Raw genomic sequence first — 24580 nt, forward strand, 5'->3', positions numbered from 1 at the left:
GGTTCGTGACGTGAGAGAGAAAAAAAAGCCATTTCCATTAAGAAAAAACGAACACGCATATGTGGTAGGTTAGATTTTTTTTTCAGTTTTATTAATGTGAATTTTTTATTGCTTTTACTTCATTGAAAAAATTTTATTTCAATAATTTCATTGAAAATTTTTTCTTCTATTTTCTTTTTAGATGACTGGCGGTGGAGATCCAGGAGATGGAGCTACCAATTGGTTTTTATGTGTCGTTTTCTTCTAGGTGTACCGGCATCGCAATGAGGTGCTCCAACTGCGGCGTCGGCCGCGCCGGCAGTTGTCACACGCTTGCGATGTCTATTGTAGCACGCAGCAATGATTTTTTTCTCTTTCTTTGCATATCTTTGTGGAATTTGGTACTGGAATAAATGCCAGAATGCATTTAAGCGAGGTCATTCTAGGACCTACCACCTGGGATTGACTCTTTGAAGCGCCTAGTTTACCAATAACGTACCCCCCTTGTTTTTTTTTTTTTGTTTGTTTGGCAAATGGCGGCGACCAGCTCGAATGCTGTATTTTTCGTGTATGCATATACGGTGGTGGTAACCGGCGTGCGCAAATGAGCGTTGTCAAAGCTGGAGATGAAATTATTATTTGCATGCCAGGACGTCTCAATGATGTATGTAGTTCAGGCCAAAGTAATCGACGTAACTAGATAACCGTACCTGATTGTAGCTGAGGCTAATCTTATGTTAGACATGGGCTTCTAGCAGCAAAATACCTAAAGTTTTGCTTGATATACGACCTGACAGACAGATTGTGCTACCTGGCCGCCAGGAGTAAGACGTTTAGCTCAAAGTTATATGAGTAATACTAATCAGGTTTGTGTGGGGTCTCTAGATTTGGCAGCCATACATAATGCTAAACAAGTAAATAAAATAATGGATGATAGGGATAAATTTTGCAAGATAAGAAAATTTGTACATACGTAACATGGGACAGGTTGAGAAAGCTAGGGTTTTTTTTTTTTTGTGGTAGGTAAACAAAAAAAAAAAATACGAGAGCAGGTGATTTGTCTAGCGATTTAACATTGGAAGCATATATGTGCACATGAATACATGGTACCAGAAAACTGTTTGATCGAAAACAAGCTATTGCGGATATAGCTTCCGGTCATATTAAACTACTAATTGCAGCTGATGTCGTTTCCAGTGGTCTCTATATAGAATATTACGCATGTGATGAATTTTGATGTTCCACGCAATGTCGTGGGGTATGTGTATAGAGTTCGCCGAACCGGACGGGCAGGTCGTAGCCGTACTTCGATTGGTTAGGTACATCGCGCTACATTGAAAATTGGCATGGAAGTGGCTATAAAAAATTCAGTATCCTGGTGTGGCACAAGGGACTGAAAGTGATATTGATAATTTAGTAGGAATGCTGAATTATGGGATGTTTTTCCACAGGGTTTCTTTATTGATAGTGTTGTTGAGGTGGCGAAACGTGAGCTCAACTGGGAAGTCGATTACATGGATACTTTTAAGCAAATGATTGTACTCTATCCAGAGTACTATGTGCCTTTAGTCATCAAGGCATTGACCACAATTAGTCTGCTTACGACAGAATTGGTGCCAGGTGTGCCTGTGGATAAACGTTTCGGTTTACGCTATGACCATCGTTATCAAATTCTGTATTGAAATTGTGCCTCCGCGAACCTTTCGAATTGGAATGTATGCAAACCGATCCCAATTCGTCCAATTTCCTCTACGATGCTGATACGAAAAGACAAATGTTAATTGGTTTCGGCTCTACGCGGGTCTATTAAAGGAAATTTATTTAAAACTATCGGCGGGTAATAATACAAGCAGCTGAAAATGATCGCGAAGGTGTCTTGCATACATATGTCACGCAAAATAGGTTTCCTCACGGGTTATGAAACTAACAAACGGAAGATGGATGCAGTTAGGATACTTGGTGAAATGTTTAGTTTTGATGGTACATTCAATTGAACATCACTGAGCGCATTGTACATTTAGTACCAACAATGGTCGATCGTCGTCTTTGCCCGCCACCAGAAGAAATATATTCGATACATCGTAAATTATCAGGCATATTTTGTTGGTTGCTCGGCTTGATGTACAACTCAATTGTCGGCCGTACTACGCAAAAATTGTTATTAAGACTCCACGTGCTTGGGTGCGTGAATATTTGGGATGTTGTCAAGGTAGATCCGTAGCATATCAATGTATGGTAGCTAATAAAATTTGTACACTTTTAGTGCGCGTAGCAGATAAATTGTTGGAAAACAAAGGCATAAATTCTGGTATCCTGAATCCATCACCGACCAACTTGAGGGGTATGTACGTTTTATTAGTTTTATTATAGGGGAACAAGCGTTGATCCGTACGCTCCAGGTCATCAGTCTTAGTAAGCAAAGCTGTACATTCGCTTCAACACGCTCTATTAGTTTTGCTTGGCAGGGTTGCCAGCTTCTTGGAATTTTGTATCATGATTAAATTCAAATATCTTAAAGGTGATAGAATCACCAAATAATAAGCCATATATATCAACAATTCAAGTAGCTTTTTATGTCGGTTAAAGGGTTGGCACTCTCAAAATATTGATGAAAAAAGCAAAAAAAATTCCGAATTTTATTTACTTTTCGAGGTGCTATACTCTGTTATTTTGAAGCAATTTACTTTTATGCCATCTCGTTGCATTAGCTCTTGCTCTACGAAGCTGAATTTTTTTTGCATCAAAGTCATCTTCGAAAAGAAAATGATGCTTAGCAGATTTGCACTTTAAACCGACGATATTTAATAACCATTTTCCAATTTTCAGTTTGACTATTTTTTATAATCTGAGCGTTTATATATTCATTCTACCTGTTTACTTTGAGTAGGATACTATGGTATAGTTTTTATACATTTTCGTATACCAATCCCTAAATATACATGAAGTGTAAATATATATATAGGCATAAATTATGTCTAGTATTTAGATTGGAATTGATCATGATAACAGACATATATATGTAAGTAGTGCATAGATATGTATTAGCGTACTGTAAAATGCACCTTATAAACTCAAACAAAATTATTGGGTTTGATTTTGTAAAAATTAAGGAATAATTGTTCTGTGGCAGATATCGGATCTGCGTTGAGGCTTTTCGGGTATCCTCGTTATGGGATAACGAGTGATGGGGATGGTTTCTGGTGTCCTCGCTCTGGGCGAGCGAGTGAATTGTGGGGTTTTCTGTTCAGTTCCGGTTAGTATTATTAAAAACCTAGAAAATTTTATTTTTTTGTTTGCAAGCTTTTGGTAAGCTCTCCCGTGTCTTCGTGCATCTCGCTCCCTTTCCCCATTGCCCACCAGGAGTAAGGTTTACGATTCCCCCCGGTAGACTCGACAGGAGACCGGGGGTAGAGAACAAAAAGAAAACACATGCAGGAATAGCGGGGCATCACGGCGCATAGTTGAAATGCGTCTTCATGTCCCGCGCTCCCTTCCCCATTGCCATCGCGTAGTAAGATGTAGGATTGCCCTCCGGTAGACTCGCACCATCACGAGACCTGGGGGTTGATTATAATTAGGGCCTCGGGAGAGACAAAAGCTTAGGGATAGCGGGGCATCACGGCGGGTGGTTGAACGTGTCTTTATGTCCCGCGCTCCCTTTCCCCATTGCCATCGCGTAGTACGTTTTAGGGTTCCCCTCCGGTAGACTCGCACCCTCACGAGACCGGGGGTTGATTATAATATATGGCTCGGGAGAAGATAGGGATAGAGAGACACGAAGACGCGGGTTCCTGAGGATGCTTTGAGTGCTATCACTAACCGTGGACCTCTGGTTTTAGGTATTCTGGGGAAATAGAGTTTTGGGTTTTTAGGGCGGAATTTGGCCCCTTACATTTCATCCTCCTTGTCGGGGGACGGAAGGAGTACCAATTTTGTAATTGGTCTAGTTATTTGTCCCTTGGTTGTATGGACGTCAACAACACGCATACGGTTATCAGAGCTTGGGTGTGTGTTGACGATTCTCCCCATTCTCCACTCGTTGGGTTGGAGGTTGTCCTCTTTGATAAAAACTAGGTCTCTGGGTTTTAGATTAGATTGTGGATGTTTCCACTTGTATCGTTTCTGGATCTCGGTGAGATATTCCGATTTCCATCTTTTGCAGAAAGTATGGTGCAGAGCCTTCAATTTCTGCCATCTGTTGACTATTGAGGCAGGATTCTCGTTGCAGTCGATTTCGGGTGGAGCTAGCAGATGTCCACCTACGAGAAAGTGACCTGGAGTAAGGGGCTCCAGGTCGGAAGGTCCGTTAGCTGAGGGGCTGAGTTGTCTGGAGTTAAGGCATGCCTCTATTCGGCATAAGAGGGTAGTAAACTCCTCAAAGGTATATTTCGTCTTCTTATATCATGTTTCCACCAAATGCAAACACCGTGTTTGTCTTCGAAAAGCGTGTTTAAGGGCAAACACAAGTCTAAACACTTGTCAAATTCCATACAAAAATCGAAACCCAAACTCACTCCAAACCCATCTTTGAAAGAGTGTTTGTGTTGGGTTTGCATACTTTTTATTATTAACTGATGGCAATAATGTTCATTTATGTCAATTGTTTCTCTTTTGTGTTCACATTCTTCTCGAAGTCATGGCAACATTGTTTGCGATTGTCAATGTATCAATGTCAATATCAATGTCAATGTGTGTGACAATGACAAAAGTGTGTGACAATCAAAAAAGTTAAAGAGCGGTAAAAACACAAATATGGCACACATAATTAATAAAAAAAAACTAAAATACTGTGGACGCCTGCGGCAGACGAGGCATTTATAGACCTGTGGGAGGAGAAGGCCAGCGAGTTGCGTGGGCCACGCAAAAACTCTCACATATATGGAGAAATGGCCCAGTCATTGGCAGGATTGGTTGGCGATATTCGTTCCATCGACATAAAATATAAAATCCACAATTTTACAATGAGATACAGGTAAGAAATATGGGGTAGTAATCTGGGACAGCAGCTGCCTGGGTAATTTTATACGACAGCATGACACTGCTAATACGCTTCCAAAAATATCGAGAGAGGTGTCCAAAGACGAGTATTGACATCAGTATTAATAATCCGAAACCGGAAAAGAAAAACTTTATCCGAAAAACTGTCCGGAGATATTTGCAGTTGAAATTGGCGATTTTCATGTGGTTATTGTAATGTTGGGGTACCCACAAAATTTGTGAACATACATAAGTGTGTTGCGCGGATATAGTTTTGGTCTCCAAATCAGTGTTGGACCCACCCAGGGTAATTTTTTATAAGCGCGGCCAAAGGCCGCCAATGCAGGAAGGTATTATGCGCAAAAATACTGTGGATCCCACCCCCGGTTTCGGAGGGACCCGTGGATAATTTTTCGGTTTTTCGTTAATATCTTTTGAACGACTTAAAATTTTTATTTTACGCCTTCGGATTATTAATCCTGATGTCAAGACGCGTCGTTTGACACCACTCTCGATATTTTTGGTAGCGTATTAGCAGTGTCATGCTGTCGTATAGAATTGCCGCTGACTCTTTAAAAATACTACAAGCACATGACAACTTACAACCTTCTTTTGCACATTTCTTGAGAATTATTACAGATATCGGGTTCCATAAAACGAATTCGATATCCTGGACCCGAAACGCCCGTACTCTAGGTATCACTCTAGTTAACTTCTCAAGGTCAGCCGCTGTCCTAGACCATTACTAAATATATGTACATATTTGAGTTATGTTCTAGGACCGTGGCCAAGCCCTAAAAAATAGCAAAAAATCCAAAAGTGATACCCAGATACGCTGTTTGGCTCCAGGATCTCGAATCCGAAAGCGGATATCCGATATCTCTCATACTTTTCGGGATATTTGCAAAACAAAATTGAAGTTTTCATGTGGTTGTTGTATTTTTGTTCTACACAGCAAAAAAAATTGTGTGGAGTATCAGATATATCAGGTTTTCGCCTTCGGATTCGGTATCCTGGGGCCAAAATGCATCTCTGGGTACCACTTTCGGACTTTTAATAAAAAAAAATTTTTAGCTATTTTTTTTTTTTGGGCTCGGCCACGGTCCTAGAACATTATCCATATTTGCACATAACCATTAATTTGAGTGTTATGTGGAAAATTATTTCAGCAAATGCAAAGGAGGCCAAGGAACAGGCTGTTCTCCTGCTTCTTGGAAGCACTACGAACGTGTTCATCGCATTATAGGAAACGACCAAATTAACAATGTTGAAGCTGTTGTTATGGACAGTATACGAGGTAACTTTATTAATCGAGACAGATATTGTCATTAATATTTGTAAAATGCTTTAAAAATATCTCTTCCCAGAAATAACATTTTTCGTAAACGCTTTTTGGTTTACTTGGGTTAAACAAATCTCTTTCCCTATTTTTGAACGGGTTTTAACAGTCTGCTGACAAATTAAAGTCTTGTCATAATTATTACCTGTGTGATGTACATACTTATCGGTGGTGACGGCAATGAACGCAGTATTGAATTTTTGTGCGCCTGTCTTACGTCTCCGAACGGCATCTGCTAGGCAGATAAATTTTCACTGAGAAGCTTTTCATGGCAGAAATACACTCTGATTGTTTGCCAGACCACTGCCGAGGGGCGACCCCGCTAGAAATATTTTTTATAATTGAAAAAACTCTAAATTTTTGATGTTGCTTTGCCCGGGGCTTGAAGCCAGGACCTTTGGTGTGGTAGGCGGAGCACGATACCAGCACACCACGCCGGTCGCTTCTTGTAGTAGCTGTCGCTAAAACGATCGCCAAAAATCTCTAATAGGCCAGTCATTATAGGGCGTTCACCTCCGAATGTGAGATACCCACAATATTATCGCCTGAAAACTTGCATTATGGCATCCTGAAACTATTCTCAAAATTCGACAATAATTGGATGCCCGCAAGTTTTAAATTCAGGGGTCAAAGCTCACAAAAATCTATTTTTTCTCCTTTTTTTGTAAATATCTCGATTTCTAGAAGTTTTGCGCTAGTTATTATTTATATTATCAGTAATGTAGAGAATTAAATTCTCCGCAACTTTTGTATTTAACATTTTTTCATATCTCGAATTTTTTTCGAGATAGAGGGCGGAAATCGAAATTTTTGAAAAATGACGGTGATAGGTACTTTAAGCTGTTATTACTTCGGAATGGCTTCACCAATTTCAAAGATCTTGGTACCGTTCGAAAGGTAATTAAATTTGTTAGTTTATAGTTTTATATTTGAAAAAAGATAAGTTTCAGTGTAATCAACAACTTCGGCATGTATGTTTTTGAAATACCTTTCCAAGGGTAACACTAAGCTTTTTTCATTTCGATGGTTGAGTGCACACTTATTAGAAGTGACAAATTTAAAAATGTTCAGGAGTTCTGATTTTGTATTTTTGAGACAATTGCGATGTATATATAAAACTCATATTTACACTTATATATATATAAATTAATACAATTTTTTTCTAATTACTAGCCAGACCCGATTCGGTTACATCGGCATCCACAGCCGGTTCGTCCACTTCGTCTCCCGAGCCATCGTCTCCAGCTCTCAGCGAAGCCTCCACACCTGTAATGAAGAAAAATCAAAAAATTTGCGAGTTGAACGAAACTATCAAAACAGCTATGGCAGAAAACAATAAATTGACTGCTGATCTAATTGAAATTGAGAAAAAGAAGGTGGCTGCAATCGAGATGCTGTCGCAAAGCGTCGTTAGCTTCTTGGAGCGGAACTAATTTAAAAACGCTGTTCACTTAAATACAGTCTTCGGAAAAACAAATTCAATGCAAACATATAACTGGCTATATTTTTTATGATAATCAATTGGCATAAACGATTGTTTTTAAATATAAAACAGCCATTGGCAGGTAAATTAATTTTAAAACATTTACTAACTTAAAACAGTTATATTCAAGCACAACAAAAAAAAAAAACACATTTTGCCTAGCATGGAAGAGTGCCAAACTAGAGCAACAAACCCAACGAACCTTCCTATTTGAGAAGGGGAATACATCTTGAAGCCCAAGGTTGATTTGTTTTGAGTAGCGATCTCAGCTGTCAGTCCCCATTGATGTTTCATAACTGGCTATAATTGTTTGTTGCATGGGAAGCTTTAATTTTCTCAATAAAAAGCCTTGATTCCCGTCGAGACCCTCCATGGGCTATTAAGCCGAAATGTACTCAATTAAAGCTTCCCATGCAACAAACAATTATAGCCAGTTATGAAACATCAATGGGGACTGACAGCTGAGATCGCTACTCAAAACCAATCAACCTTGGGCTTCAAGATGTATTCCCCTTTTCAAATAGGAAGGTTCGTTGGGTTTGTTGCTCTAGTTTGGCACTCTTCCATGCTAGGCAAAATGTGTTTTTTTTTTTTTTGTTGTGCTTGAATATAACTGTTTTAAGTTAGTAAATGTTTTAAAAATAATTTACCTGCCAATGGCTGTTTTATATTTAAAAACAATCGTTTATGCCAGTTGATTATCATAAAAAATATAGTCAGTTACATATTTGCATTGAATTTGTTGCTTTTATTTTGTACAACACTATGTATTGCCTTAAAATGTATATGAATTGTTGCTTTTGTTTTGAACAACACTATATATATAGAATTAAAATGTATATGAATTTTGGCACATTCACACTTATGTACAAATGTATTAAATATACCAAAATGTAGAAAAACCTAAAAATAGCTTTCTGTCGACACCAAACTGGTTTAAAGAGTTCATGCGAACAGATAGTTTAAATCAGCCGAAATTTTTTTGGGAATGTCCAGTTCCAGTCCGGATATATGTTAACATATCTTTGTATATACTTTATTTTGGCGATTTTTGTAGGTAGTTTGTTTTAACTTAACCTGCGGTTAGTGACCGAGCAAGCAACCGGCGTTGGTGGTTACGTAGCTCGTCACAACGGTGCGTCCCACATCCATAGGTAAGCCCAGAATGTGTATGTCTGTATGCATATAGCCTATGGCGCATTCATACATATTCTATGCTAGCTTACTTGAGAATATTTCTTGCTAATATGTGGCGAGCTAAATAGGGGTGAAATGACACCCAAAAGGATTCCTACAGATCAAGGGACACCACGAACGGCGTAATGAGAGCGACTTGGGTTCAGCCACAGGTCATTATTGTTGTAAGGGAGCAGGAATAGGGTGATTCTATGCTTTTCACCTGCCTGTTGGCTCATAGTCTAGATCTGTCTACCTAAGGACATATACATTTCTGAGCAAAACAACGACCGAAGCAACATTAAGGCCAAAGCCCAGAGAAAGCTGTCGAGTTGCTTTCAGGGTTTACACAAGAGTGTCACAGCTGACCTCAACTTGCCCGCATCATCAGCACAGAAATGGTTCCCCAATGAGTTGATTGATTTAAGGACCTCTCTAAATAAATTAATGATACTGTGCGTTTCAGCAAAGAAACACACGCAAGTGGATAAATTGTACAAGCAAACTTACCGAAATATTCCATTAATCCGTTCCTTATAACCTCCCCTTCTGATCTGTCATTTAAATTATTGTGACCTTGAGGGCTGCGCCTGGCATCTCGCTGCATATCCACAAGCCAATTTTCTAGGACAGGGTCCTTCTCGTCGATCAAAAAATTGTGTAAAGCGCATGCTGCAGAAATTACGACATTTGCATTTTTGATATGATTATCAATACCTTTTCCAATTTTCCTAAACCTAAAATATAAAGAAATTTGTATTAGAACGATTTCCGTTTTTATTATGTACATATATTCACCTGGCTTTGTAATGGCCGAAAGCATTTTCAACGACTCGTCGACACTTGGATAACCTATAATTAAACAATTTCCAGCCGAGTTTTCGATGTTGTACGGGTAAGGCTTCATGACATATTGCGAGAGTCGGAACGCGGAGTCGCTTATAATATGCACTGGTATTTTTGTGCGCCCATGATACCAGCTCATTTCGTCGAGAAGTGCACATTCCTGCAGCTCCCGCTTGATAGACGACCGCTCAAATATACTTGAGTCATTACATCTTCCCGGGCTACCACAGTGGATGTACATGAATCGGTATTTTGCGTCCACCAAAGCCAAAAGCACTACGGAATACCAACCCTTATAATTGTAGTAGTCGACAGCTTCCTCTTTTTTAGGGTGTATCTCTATGTGACAACCATCTGTATTAGATAACGATTTGTGGTTTAAACTGTTTTCCGTGTTGTTATTAATTTGCTTACCTATGGCTCCAATACATTGTGGATAACCCCTTGCATTGAAGTCTGCTACTCCTTGCGCTATCCCAGTCTTTGTGAGGGGGAAGCTTTTGAAATATTCCGGCGCCATGCACGCCCAGACTTCATTGCAAAACTCTATTAAAATTTTGCAAACAGTAGCTTTGCCTACTCCAAACAAATTTGCAATCGATCTATATTCACTGGAAGATCCCAGTGCATATAAAGCAATTGCAACACTCTTCTCTAAAGGAATCGCATTTCTATAATTTGTGTCCTTCTTCTTCATTTTTTGAAGGCGAATGCACAACTTGTCGAAGCTGGATCTTGTCATTCTAAAGTTTTCCCTAAAAAACTTTGGGCCGTTCTTCTGGCAGTCCACCTCCCAAAAGGTACTTGAATGTTCCTGAAATTTATTTATTAAACCTAAAAATTGTATACTGAAGTTGCTAACACACCAAACTCCATACATTTTGCGAGCGTATTATAATTTCGTTGAAACATGCAGCTATAGTCAATAGCATTTTGTTACAAACAACTTTTCGTTTTAAATAGTTCATTGTCACTTCGCTGTCTATTATTTTAAAAAATAATGACACAATCATTATAATAAATTGAATTTTATGAACCATTTTTAATTTTATTGTAATTAATATAATTTTTTCAACTTCAAACTTCACAACAAAATAAACAATCAAGCGAATGACAGTTTGAACACAATTTACCTCAAACACGCAGTGGAAACAGTTGACAACTATTTCAAACCCAAAACTGGCAAACACGGTGTTTGGGTTTGGTGGAAACAGCATATTATAATGGGTTTTAAAACTTTTTACCCCAGCCTCTCAAAAGCCTCTCATGTGAGGAGCACCTGGGGGTATGAAATGCCATGCGAGAGTTTGATGGCTATATTTATTCAGTATTTCGTCCCTTGCTTCCCGCAGAAATGCCTTGAACTCGGATCGTAAAGATCGCAAAGCTCCGACAAAGTTAGTACCATTGTCGGAGTAGACGTTTTTTGGTCATCTTCGTCTGGATACAAATCTGGCGAAGGCAGCAAGAAAGGGCCGGTACTGAGGTCACTTGTCGCTTCCAGGTGAATAGCTTTCGTCGAAAACCAGACGAATAAACAGACATATCCTTTTGAGATCCTACACCCTCTCCCTCGGTAAGACTTTATGTCAAATGGTCCGGCGAAATCTACCCCTGTATTTGTGAAGGCCCTTGTAAAGGTGGTGCGCTCCTTTGGAAGGATTCCCATAAGTTGAATTTGTGCCCGCTTCTTTTAAATAGTACAGACTTTACAGTTGTGGATGACAGACCTTATCATGTTTTTAACACGCGGTATCCAGTACTGAGTGCGAATAAAGCGCAGCATCAGCTGGTTTTCTCCATGGAGGGAGATCTTATGTATAAACTCAACTAGGAGTCTGCTTAACCTACAAGTGTACGGCAGGATAATGGGGTATCGTTCGTTGTAGGGCATATCTTTGGATGCGTCAATCCTACCACCAGTTCTGATTATACCTTCAGTATCGATGAATGGGTTTAAGGGTAAAATTTCACTCTTCCCATGAATTGGTTTCCCTGACTTCAAATTGGCATACTCTTCTCGATAGTATTGACTTTGGCATATAGCTATCAATCGTTGCGTCGTTGTTTCTATTTTATCAGATGCTATTGCATGAGACTCCCTTTTGAAAGAAACTTTAGTTTTTGGATGTGTTCTGCAGAAAAAACGAAAAATTTATGATATGACCCGCAACGCCCTTTAAAATTCGGAGAACCTATCAAGGATGTTAGGGTTGTTATTGACAGACGTTGCATGGACCTTTACCCGCTTTTCCTCAATAGGCGTGTTGTATACGGTATCTTGTGCTGGCCAGTGGGAATTCTGTTCTTGCAGCCAAGAAGGTCCCTGCCACCACAACGAATTGTTGACCAGGTCAGACGCAGCTAATCCTCTACGGCCTAAATCTGCTGGGTTTGAGTTTGAATTTACGTGGAACCAGTCCTTATTTCCGACCATGTCGATGATCTTGATGATCTGATGTGCGACGAAGGTTGACCAGGAACAGGGCGGCTTTCATATCCATGCGAGTACGATAGTTGAAACCGTCCAAAGGTGGACTTTCGCTGGTCCCAATTTGAGGTTCCTGAAAATTGATTCTGTGATTTCCGCTACCCTGCAAAAATCGTTGTACCATGTGGTCCACTGGAGTACTTACCATTCTACTCCACTGTAATGCAGCGATGGACCAACTCATGTTTCTACACGAACATGTTGTAAGCCGATCATTGCTCGTTTTTAACGATTGTATTCACTACACGATGTTTATTGGACTGTGGGTACTCCATGGATTACTCTGATGTAATGTGGAGCTGGAGTATATGGTCCGGTCCTAGGACATCGCAATGTTAATTGGACCATATTTTTTGTATGAATTGTGGTTAATTTTGGAGCACTCGCTTGGTCCATAGCGAGTACTCCATACATGCATGCATGGAGTACTCGCGATTTTTGCAGGGTAATAGCACGGCTCCGCAAAGTTCCAATCGCGGAAGAGAAAGAGTTTTCACTGGGCTGCTCGGGTTTTTGCTAGCAGCAGGTTTGTACAGATGCCATTATCCATTTGCACGCGCATGTAAACGGCTGCTGCATAAGCCTTCTCGGATGCGTTACAAAATCCATGGATCTCGATGTCGGTTCCTGGTGAAAAGTTGACCCATCTAGGTATCCTGATTTTATCGATTTCATGGTATTGGTCGGTGAAGGTTTTCCATCGTTCTAGCGTACTGGTAGATACTGGTTCGTCCCAAGCGGTGCCTTCTAACCATATACCCTGCATGAGTATTTTTGCCACAATTACCATTGGTGCCAGCCATCCTAAGGGATCGAAAATTTTGGCGATTGCTGATAGTATCTCTCTCTTCGTAATGTTTTCCGGGTTGTCCAGCGTCCCTGCTTTAAAATAAAATAAATCTGAGTGGGCATTCCATCGAATGCCTAATGCTTTCACTGAACTGGTATCTTCGAATGCCAGGAAGTTTTCACTGAGCAGGTCTGCTTTGAGGATGCCCCTTAGAATGTCCTCTGAATTGGATGTCCATTTGCGAAGTGGAAAGCCCGCTGAGTGTAGGACTTGACGAATTTCATCTCTGGCTTTAGTGGTCGATGTGATCGTATGCCCACCCGCTAACACGTCATCTACATACATGTATTCTCGCAGTATGCTAGCCGATGTAGGGTGTGAATTTTATACGTCGTCTGCCAGTTGTAGGAGCGTTCTTATCGCGAGATATGGAGCGCAATTCACTCCGAAGGTAACCGTATTGAATTTGTAAAAACTAATAGGGTCATTCGGGGAAGTCCGATGCACAAAACATTGAAATTTGGTGTGATTTTCGTTTACCCAAATCTGTCGATACACCTTTTCGATGTCGTTATTGAAGACGAAACGGTATAGTCTCCTTAGTAAGATTAATATGGGTAAATCGGCTTGTAGAACTGGGCCTGGGAGTAGAATATCGTTTAAGCTAGTGGCATTCGCCGTAGGGCTCGAGGCATTAAATACTACGCGTACCTTGGTGGTTGTACTTTCTGCTTTTACAACGGCGTGGTGGGGCAGGAAGTAATGATCCGAATCGTCGGATGGGATATTCTTTTTATACCTTTCATGGAAATGAAATGGTATATTAATTTCGTCACGAAACCCAAAATTGTAAGTCCTTAAAGGAAAATAGATAGACCCACCATTAAGTATACCGAAATACTACCAAATGCTTACGTATATAGCATATATTGCTGTCTGAAAAAATCATAGATATCGGTTGTACATATAGTATATATCTCATTCAACCGACTGTTCAGATAAGAAACTTTTCGCAATTTCTACCCCATTTTAACAGCTATAAGCTTCAAATTTCACCGATTGCTTACGTATATAGTATATATTGTTTTGTCAAAAAATCATAGAGATCGGTGATATATATAATATATATGATGGTATATATAGTATACATATATATATTTTTTTGCGATTTCGGCCCCATTTTAATAGCTAGAAGCTTCAAATTTCACCAAATGCTTACGTGTATAGCATATATTGATGTCTGAAAAAATCATTGAGATCGGTGGTAAACATAGTATATATCTCATACAACCGATTGTTCAGATAAGAAACTTTGCGCAATTTTTGCACCGTTTTAACAGCTAAAAGCTTTAAATTTCACCAAATGCTTACGTATACAGCATATATTTTTTTCTGAAAAAATCATAGAGATCGGTGGTATATATATTATATACTTCATATAAACTGTCATTTTTGCCCCTTTTTAAGGCTAGAAGCTTCAAAATTCACCAAATACATAGTTACATTTAGGTCATATATTTTTTAAATGCGTGATTCGTAGTCATAGTTTTTACATGCAGACCACAAAAAACGTGAAGCTTTGCATCCTCACACAAAGTACTATTTTTTATTTTATATTTATCTTAAAAATCGTTGAGATATGTTCAAATTTCACCAAATGTTTACGTGTATAGCATATACTGTTGTCTGAAAAAATCATAGAGACCGGTGGTATATATAGTATATATCTCATACAACCGATTGTTGAGATAAGAAACTTTGCGCAATTTCTTCCCCATTTTAACAGCTAGAAGCTTCAAATTTTACCAAATGCTTACGTGTATAGCATATATTGTTGTCTGAAAAAATCATTGAGATCGGTGGTATATATAGTATATATATCATACAACCGATTGTTCAGATAAGAAACTTTGCGCAATTTCTGCCCCATTTTAACAGCTAGAAGCTTCAAATTTCACCAAATGCTTACGTATATAGCATATATTGTTGGCTGAAAAAATCATAGAGATCGGTGGTATATATATTATATACCCCATATAAACTGTATTTTTTTGCCCCTTTTTTACGGCTAGAAGCTTCAAAATTCATCAAATAGCTACGTTTACGTCATATATTGTTGAAATACGTGATTCGTAGTCATTGTTTTTACACGCAGACCACAAAAAACCTGAAACTTTGCATCCTCACACAAAGTACCTACCTATTTTTTATTTTATATTTATCTTAAAAATCATTTAGGTATGTAGATCTGTTCATTATATATTTCCTATCTTATACATCCGATTATTCGGAGATTACGAACGGCATAAGATTATTGTTCAGCCCAATTCATGAAATGTATGAAGTCTTCGGCACAGCCGAAGACAGCCCCGTCTTTACTTGTTTAATTTTCTCATAAGGCCGAGCGTTTCATATTCTGATAACACTCGACCATACTCTTTACCTAAATCTGGGTTTTTTTATTAGCCGCCCCTTATGCCGGAAGAATTGAGAGCATGCACGCTTATGGGATGGTCCTAAGTTAATATTGTTAGGGTAATCCTGCCGGAAAGGTAGTGACACGGTGTATCTTCCATCTTCATCGTTTCGTTGTTTCTTTAAATAGTTGTTCGCAGTACCTTTCATCTTCATTTAATATTTTGTTTTTGGGCACATTTTCTACCTCCCAGAAAGATGTCAATTGGTTGTCTAACGCAACCTCGTTATAGAAAGACATAATGTTCTTCGTTGGACTCGGTGAATCGATTCGACCGGTTAGTATCCAACCGAACACTGTTTCTTGAGCCAAGAGTGTATTTAGTACATTCTTTATTATACCGCTCATTATAATTTGGGGATATGTCTCCGCCAAGTATGAGGTCTACGTCTTCATTGACGTAGAACCTCTTGTCTGCCAAAACCAAGTCTGGGAATGCCTGCATAGTCATTGCGTGGATATGGCAGGATGGAAGATTCCCAGTGAGTTTAGCTAGAACGAGAACGGGTGTAGTCAGGCTGAAGCAGGTATCCAGTGGTGAACGTAATTCGATTTTGGATGCTTCTTTCACCTGAGCTGACACCGCATTTGTGATGCCTGAAACCTGGGCATGCATTTTCCTCGCTGGCAAATTGATTCTGTGTTTCAGTTATAAAGGAACATTCAGACCCAGAATCAATTAATGCCCGCGCGTAGAAGTCGGTACCATTATGGTGAATGCGTACGCGAGCAGTTCCTAATAACCTACCTGTGCAGGAATTGGCATGACAGGATTTGACATTCTGGTTCGTAGAGGAAGGTGGTTGTCCCGACTCCTGTCTTTTCCGTGCCTGTGCCGAAGTTGATGGGGTATTATCCGCATCTTTGAAAGGGTTGCGCACCGCCGGTTGCTGAAGTGTGTCCGCATGCAGGAGCGTGTGGTGACGAGAGTGGCATTTGGAACAGTTGTACGAACTGGTGCACCTCGTCACTGTGTATCCTGGGGATAAACAGTTCAGGCAGTCATTTGTGCATTTAACGAATTTAGTTCTTTCGGCCGGAGTTAAATCGTAAAATCGTGAACAGTTGCGTAATCTGTGCTCCGTCGATTTGCACATTTTACACATTGATTTTGTTCTTTGCTTGGATACTTTTGTTTGAAAAGCACCAAGTCTTTTCGTAGGGGTTTCTGTCGATTGTCGGGACGTGTTTGATTTTTGCACTTTAGAAGTGGCATTCCATGTAAAACCAGACACGGTTTCAAGTGTCTGAAAACGATTTGACAAGAATTTGTCCATATCCTCCCACTTGGATATGTCCGTTTTGTGGTCAATGCTCTGCTCCCATAGAGCCAACGTATTTTCAGGTAATTTTGTCGAGCATAATTATGTGATGATCGCATCCCAATTTGAAACATCGATCTGATGGGGTTTTAAGGATGCCAAACAATTATTTATGTCGCGCTGTAAGGTTTTGATTGAGCTGCCGCACTCGCTATCTATCTTTTTAGATTAAATAAAATTTGTAGTTGTGAGTTGACGAGAATATGTTTATTCTCGTCTCTCTCACAATGGTTTTTCCAGGCTGTTTCGAAGCCTTCATTTGTCAAGGGACATTTCTTTACGATGTCCTTTGCCTCACCTTGAGTTTTTGATTGAGGTGGAACAACTTTTCTACTGAGGTTAGGCGACTGTTGTTTTTATAGATGGCCGTGAACAGTTCACGAAACGTTGGCCAAGATAGGTAGTCGCCCTTGAATACCTCAGTATCGCAAGCTGGCAGGCTGATACTATATTTGCGCGCGCGTTCTCTCTCAGGTCGAACTTCTCTATCTTTTTCCTCCTTTAATTTAGTTTGAATTTCAGCCATGTTCGACATGCATCTCAGGAATACGGCATGTGCCGCTTTATGCTTGATCTTGACCGCTGCAATTTTCTTTGCGTCAAGCGTGTCAGAGTCAAGTAACTCATCAAGGGCGGTTTCTGCTTTTTCCCACTTAGCTTGCAACTCTTTCTGCTGCATTGCAAGAGTGTGTATTGTGTGCAGAGCCGCATTCATGTCATTAAAGTCGGCCTCGAACTCGATTATTCGATCGGCCAACCTGATATAAGATTCCATGTTCACGGATGAAAATTTGTGAACAAATTAAAACAAGGGGATGTAAAACTGAAAAAAACTGTGCTAATCACCCAACCAACAACGATTAAAATATGATAAAATTGATTTTAATTTGTTTATTTTTTCTGACTTTGCAGATTATTTGTGCCGTAAAAACAGGGAGCAACACCAATGTCTTTTGCGTGAAAGAGAAAAGTGGGGGCCACTCGCCAATACACTTTCGATTTTTATAAGCTTTTATTTAGTTTCACTTTTGTTGTATGTAATGGAATCTTGCAGTTAAATTTGATACACTTCCCGGTGTCCGATTGATCTGAAATTTTGCACACATGTATAACTCTGATGACAATGCAATATTACTTTTCGAGAATTCGATAAATTAATCGATAACACCGTTATCGGTAAAGATTTGTGTTTTCTTTGGCATATCAGCCTAAGTCCCATACAAACCCGCCGGTACCTAATTGTGGATTTTGAGACACGCGTGTCACACGTGAATCTCACGCTTGCGAAAAGCGGAGACACAACCCTCTATTGTATTTCTGCGTATAACCAACATAGCTGAATTTTTAAGACTGTTTAACTCTGTAATCTTTTCTGTAATTTATTTTGCTTTTGGAAAAATTACCTATTTGAAAAAAGCTGGCCGAAAAATATTGGTATAACAGCTTAAGTTAAATCAAGAATGGAAAATCTTGGAAAATTTGAGCAGATGTGGCAATTTCGCGCATCCGTTGAACGAAATATTGACAATCTATTGATCATCGCTAGGAAATTAGCGACATTCCATCAACTTAGCAGCACTTTAGCAATACTACTGTAATTATTTGGCCGCTCAAACACACCCATATTAATTGTGCATTAAATCTAAAATATACAACTCAAAAATTACTCCGGTTGTTATGTCCGCAGAATTTATTTGGTGCAAATACACCATAATAATTTACACGCCCAAAGCCATAATAATTTTCACGGGTCATCAATTCTTTCTCTGATTCAAAAGCTGAGCTACCAGCGCTACCGTCATCAGCTCAGTCTCATCATTGCCAATAGCGCCAATAACACCAAACTCGTGCGTGACACACAAAAGTCGTTTCACTCAATAGCGCAAGTGAAATGTACTACGCACTACTAAGTAGCGTCAAAAATTCGCTTGAAGTCATTTCGTCAATGAGCTACCATTGAGCTGGCACCGCATTGGCGCTGGCACCATGCTATTTACATTACTAAAATTGCGCGAATGCCCAGGCTCATGAATTTGTTAATCCAGATGGTGAAAACGAAGACTCAATGGAATGCAACCTTGCAAACAACAGCCGTCATTTTCAAAGTGTAAAAATTCTGTGATACAACGAACGCTAACGCGGTTAGGCTATTATCGGTAAGTGTTGCATACTTTTCTGCGTACTTGATTTTGTTTTACAGATTTTTGGCGATGGAATTTTAGCTAAGCGAAAGTTGGAATATTAGCCGTTTTTTATACACGCGTATACAATTACGTTTGCGCTGGAAAAAAGCGCCTATCCTCGCTTAGATAATGCTTAGGAGACCCATCTAGCGGCAGTTGTTAAACAACTAGCTACAGGGTGTACCGAAAAGCGGAGACACGACCCTCTGTTGTATGTCTGTGTATAACATATAGCTAAATCAGTTGCGATGAATTCTGGATACACATAGAATATATAGAATTAGTGTAAAGGGTGAAACAAAAACACATATTTCAGTTACATCTGAGTATAATGCGTATTGAAATTTAGTAGTACACATTTCATGCGCAGCAACTTCAGAGGTGTATTTAAAGTTTGACGCTTAGCAGTCCATATAAAGTATAAGCGTATAGACGTTTACGTGTAAAAAAAAAACACGGCTGTTATTTTAAAACAGATTTAACCCACAGAGCAGAGATCTGCAATGAAAAGTTGTAAACTGAATCCGACATAGGCAAAGTCACAATAAAATATGATTTTAAGTTAGTTAACACTGTTTGACAGAATTTTATATGTGCTCTTTGTCAAAAATGCTTCAAATAACTTAGTCACATTTTATTTCGATTATGAATATGCCCCAATATATTCGGATCATGATATAAAAAGTCGTGTACTCATACTAAGTCAGGGTTATTCAAACGTAGCGATTCGTATCATTAATTTGGTTGAGAGTCTTTTTTCATCCTGACACCGCGTTAGCGTTGAACGCGAAAGATCTGACAACCGAAGATGCTGATATCCGAAGTGAAGCTACTTTTGACAAACACTTACGATATGTTTTCTCGAAAATCTGTATATTCATATGTATGTATTTAACGTTTTGTTGTTGCAAGAACACTTGAACATGTGTATGCACATATATACAAATTCATTTGAATGAGTTTAACAACGCATAGGGCACATTCCAAAAGCAACACTGCTGGCGAAGTTGATTAGTGATAACTTCTTGGAACGCAGAGTTGCAACTTTACGGCAAATTAGTGAGCATACAAATTTTCCGCTCCATTCACTCAACGTTTTTATCGATGGGTTGTTGACAGTTAGCTCAACGTATCGTTTCAAAAGCACAATTTCTTTCACTCAGCTGATAACTGATTAGCTGAGCTAGCAGTTGCGCTTTCAATTTCACCCTTCGAAGCAAAATTTTGCTTCGTATTTCAATTAAAATTTCATACGAAAACAAACCAAATACGATAATAGTTCGCGAGAGACCGTTGTAGCTTGTATCCATATGCATCATAGCTTATACTTACACAATAATTTTTGTATGTAAACGAATAGATCAGATCAATTGCGCTTGGTTGTTTTATACGTTCTCATACACAAATTGCTGCGGATATATTAGAGTATCAAAAAAGTTACCTGATACCGATCTCTGCCACAGAGAAAATTTGTTGGTTATGAATGTGGATTTTTTCTGATTTATTTTTAGTATTTATGACCCAATGCCAAGGTGAGCACATGCCGAGGGCTGAATGCTATGAGGGTGTATAAAAATGTCATATCGCTAACGTTGCTCCTCAGGGTACCAGGGCGAACCCTGTTGTACTGAAGCCCTTATCCCTTTACAATGGACCTCTGGGGGATGGACCGTTTGTGTCCTATACTCGTGGGAACAAAATGAACAATAAAATTAAAGAAAAAAAACTTTTTTCAAAATAAGCTTTTATTATTGGTTAATAAAATTATCTAAAAAGTAAACAATAAATTGACTCTAAAATATAACACTTTATAGGTTCGTTGTAACCTTTAACGACAATTAGGCTTTTTCGTCTGCGACAAAAAAATTCTATATTGTACATAATTATATATTTTTAACATTAAAACTTTACACATAAATTATTAAATCTTACAGTTTATATCACAGTCCTAGTCGTTCTAATAAAAGCGTGTTACATTGCGATAGCAAGAAAAGGATATCCTAAATGTTCTTAATTATACCATCAAAATTGAACACGTTTTTTATTAGAACAATTAGGACTGTGATATAAACTGTAAGATTTAATAATTTAGGTGTAAAGTTTTAATGTTAAAAATATATAATTATGTACAATATAGAATTTTTTTGTCGCAGACGAAAAAGCCTAATTATCGTTAAAGGTTACAATGAACTTATAAAGTATTATATTTCTTTAGTCAATTTGTTGTTTACTTTTTAGTTAATTTTATTAACCAATAATAAAAGCTTATTTTTAAAATTTTTTTCTCTTTAATTTTATTTTTATTATGAAATAAGTGCGCGCGTTTTTATGAACTCGACGAAAAGTGTAAAAATTTTATAAAAAAACTTGTGCGAAAAGCGACTGTGTGACAAAAATTTATTGGAGTAGTGCAAATTAAAGTGAAACAAAGGAAAAATGCAAAATTGCCGCAATCGAAATGGCGTGAAAATTTTTTATATGGAGGTGAGGTTATGTGCACCTCTTCCTTGCGCTGTGTCCGGAGAGCCTTACCGCTGGTGGGGGGACAGACCAGATATTCACAAGGAATGTAACCACTTTAGTATTTCGCGTTTGCACTTTTTACTTTTCGACACCGAAAAACTTTTTACACTTCTCGCGGTTAAATTTAATCACTTACACGTGTGACACTCAGACTATAGATTTTACACGGTTTTGTTTATTTTTATTATAACCACAAAAATTAAAATTATGGCAAGAAATATTGCACTTACTTTTGACTTTATTTTGTGGCGATTTGTGTTCCGGTGTGGCAAGTAGCTTGTGGTGTTGCAGTGGCTTCAGCTAGCTTTAGCTTTCTCGGTAGTTTTGCTCGCTGTGTATAAGTATAATATACCTTTCACTTTTTGGTGGCCCAACTGAAGAGTGTGGCAAAATTCTCCGGAAAACTTGTTATGACAATTCGAAGTTGTTTTTAGTCAGTTGTAGTGTATCACCACGCGTGTATATTATGTTTTTATATGGATGTGGACTGTATATAGGCGCTGTGTTTCAAATTCCTGGTGAGATAGTACAAAATGTTCGGCCGGGGTGCGTATGCTCCTGAGTGGGTGGGCGCACCGGGGTCGATCTCAGTGGGAATGGGTGTATTTGAAAATAAATAAGAGAAGACGAGATTTCTCGTTATAATAGATGTGATTTATTGGTTAAATATAAAAAATAACCTGTTTACAATATTACCTGAATATATTGGCAGGAAAAACTGCAGAGATCGTTGGCGGTAGATGTGAGCTGGTTGACGGCTAAAATCCAAGAGGCCGGTTGTATAGAAAGCTACAACCGTTGACCCGCAAAATCCTCCGCTTTGGAGGGGAAAGGCACCCACACATCAACCCCGACATGCATGTGCATGAGTGCTGACAAAAAGCACACATACACATGTATGTGGCGGTGATGGTGTGGGTGGTTATGAATTAAGTCGAGTATCGAATATCGATTTGCAGAGTTGCATTGGGGGGATCGCAATCAGATGCGGAAAAGTTAAGCATCCTGCCTAAACATATTAGGTTAGGTTGAACTGGCCGGTCCATGAGGACCTCACATAGACTGATTGAGTCCGTAGTGTTACCAGAAGTTTGTTTTAACGACCAAGCTGGAAAACGCTATCAAAAACCAGGACCTATGTTATAAAATAACTCCGCCCCACTGGCAAATAATAGAGTTCATAATAACGCGCGCACTTATTTCATAATAAAAATAAAATTAAAGAGAAAAACATTTTAAAAAAAAGCTTTTATTATTGGTTAATAAAATTAACTAAAAAGTAAACAATAAATTGACTCTAAAGAAATATAACACTTTATAAGTTCATTGTAACCTTTAACGATAATTAGGCTTTTTCGTCTGCGACAAAAAATTCTATATTGTACATAAATATATAAATTTAACATTAAAACTTTACACCTAAATTATGAAATCTTACAGTTTATATTACAGTCCTAATTGTTCTAATAAAAAACCTGTTAAATTTTTATGGTATAACTAAGAACATTTAGGATCTCCTTTTCTTGCTATCGCATTGTAACACGCTTTTTTTTAGAACAATTAGGACTGTGATATAAACAGTAAGATTTAATAATTTAGGTGTAAAGTTTTAATGTTAAAAATATATAATTATGTACAATATAGAATTTTTTTGTCGCAGACGAAAAAGCCTAATTATCGTTAAAGGTTACAATGAACTTATAAAGTGTTATATTTCTTTAGAGTCAATTTATTGTTTACTTTTTAGTTAATTTTATTAACCAATAATAAAAGCTTATTTTTAAAAAGTTTTTTTCTTTAATTTTATTTTTTACTTTTTAGTTAATTTTATTAACCAATAATAAAAGCTTAATTTTTAAAAAGTTTTTTTTCTTTAATTTTATTGTTCATTTTGTTCCCACGAGTATAGGACACAAACGGTCCATCCCCCAGAGGTCCATTGTAAAGGGATAAGGGCTTCAGTACAACAGGGTTCGCCCTGGTACCCTGAGGCACAACGTTAGCGATATGACATTTTTATACACCCTCATAGCATTCAGCCCTCGGCATGTGCTCACCTTGGCATTGGGTCATAAATACTAATAATAAATCAGAAAAAATCCACATTCATAACCAACAAATTTTCTCTGTGGCAGAGATCGGTATCAGGTAACTTTTTTGATACTCTAATATATCCGCAGCAATTTGTGTATGAGAACGTATAAAACAACCAAGTGCAATTGGTCTGATCTATTCGTTTACATACAAAAATTATTGTGTAAGTATAAGCTATGATGCATATGGATACAAGCTACAACGGTCTCTCGCGAACTATTATCGTATTTGGTTTGTTTTCGTATGAAATTTTAATTGAAATACGAAGCAAAAGTTTGCTTCGAAGGGTGAAATTGAAAGCGCAACTGCTAGCTCAGCTAATCAGATTATCAGCTGTGTGAAAGAAATTGTGCTTTTGAAACGATACGTTGAGCTAACTGTCAACAACCCATCGATAAAAACGTGGAGTGAATGGAGCGGAAAATTTTTATGCTCACTAATTTGCCGTAAAGTTGCAACTCTGCGTTCCAAGAAGTTATCACTAATCAACTTCGCCAGCAGTGTTGCTTTTGGAATGCGCCCTATGCGTTGTTAAACTCATTCAAATGAATTTGTATATATGTGCATACACATGTTCACGTGTTCTTGCAACAACAAAACGTTAAATACACACATATGAATATACAGATTTTCGAGAAAACATATCGTATGTGTTTGTCAAAAGTAGCTTCACTTCGGATATCAGCATCTTCGGTTGTCAGATCTTTCGCGTTCAACGCTAACGCGGTGTCAGGATGAAAAAAGACTCTCAACCAAATTAATGATACGAATCGCTACGTTTGAATAACCCTGACTGAGTATGAGTACACGATTTTTTATATCATGATCCGAATATATTGGGGCATATTCATAATCGAAATAAAATGTGACTAAGTTAGTTGAAGCATTTTTGACAAAGAGC

General features: G+C 38.4%; 1 protein-coding gene across 5 annotated transcripts in view; it reads left to right on the forward strand.

Annotated features, from left to right (window-relative positions):
• The first annotated feature begins 1079 nt into the window (after positions 1-1079).
• LOC137236656 (uncharacterized) overlaps positions 1080-24580 on the forward strand; it is a 37171-nt gene continuing 13670 nt past the window's right edge. For all 5 annotated transcript variants that reach the window (XR_010948551.1, XR_010948553.1, XR_010948552.1 and 2 more), the window contains exons 1-2: positions 1080-2188; positions 2243-2320. The gene's annotated coding sequence lies outside the window, so the exon portion shown is untranslated. The remainder of the gene's footprint in view (positions 2189-2242; positions 2321-24580) is intronic.

This window comes from Eurosta solidaginis, chromosome 1, assembly GCF_040869045.1.
Source record: "Eurosta solidaginis isolate ZX-2024a chromosome 1, ASM4086904v1, whole genome shotgun sequence".
In the NCBI taxonomy this organism is placed as follows: domain Eukaryota; kingdom Metazoa; phylum Arthropoda; class Insecta; order Diptera; family Tephritidae; genus Eurosta; species Eurosta solidaginis.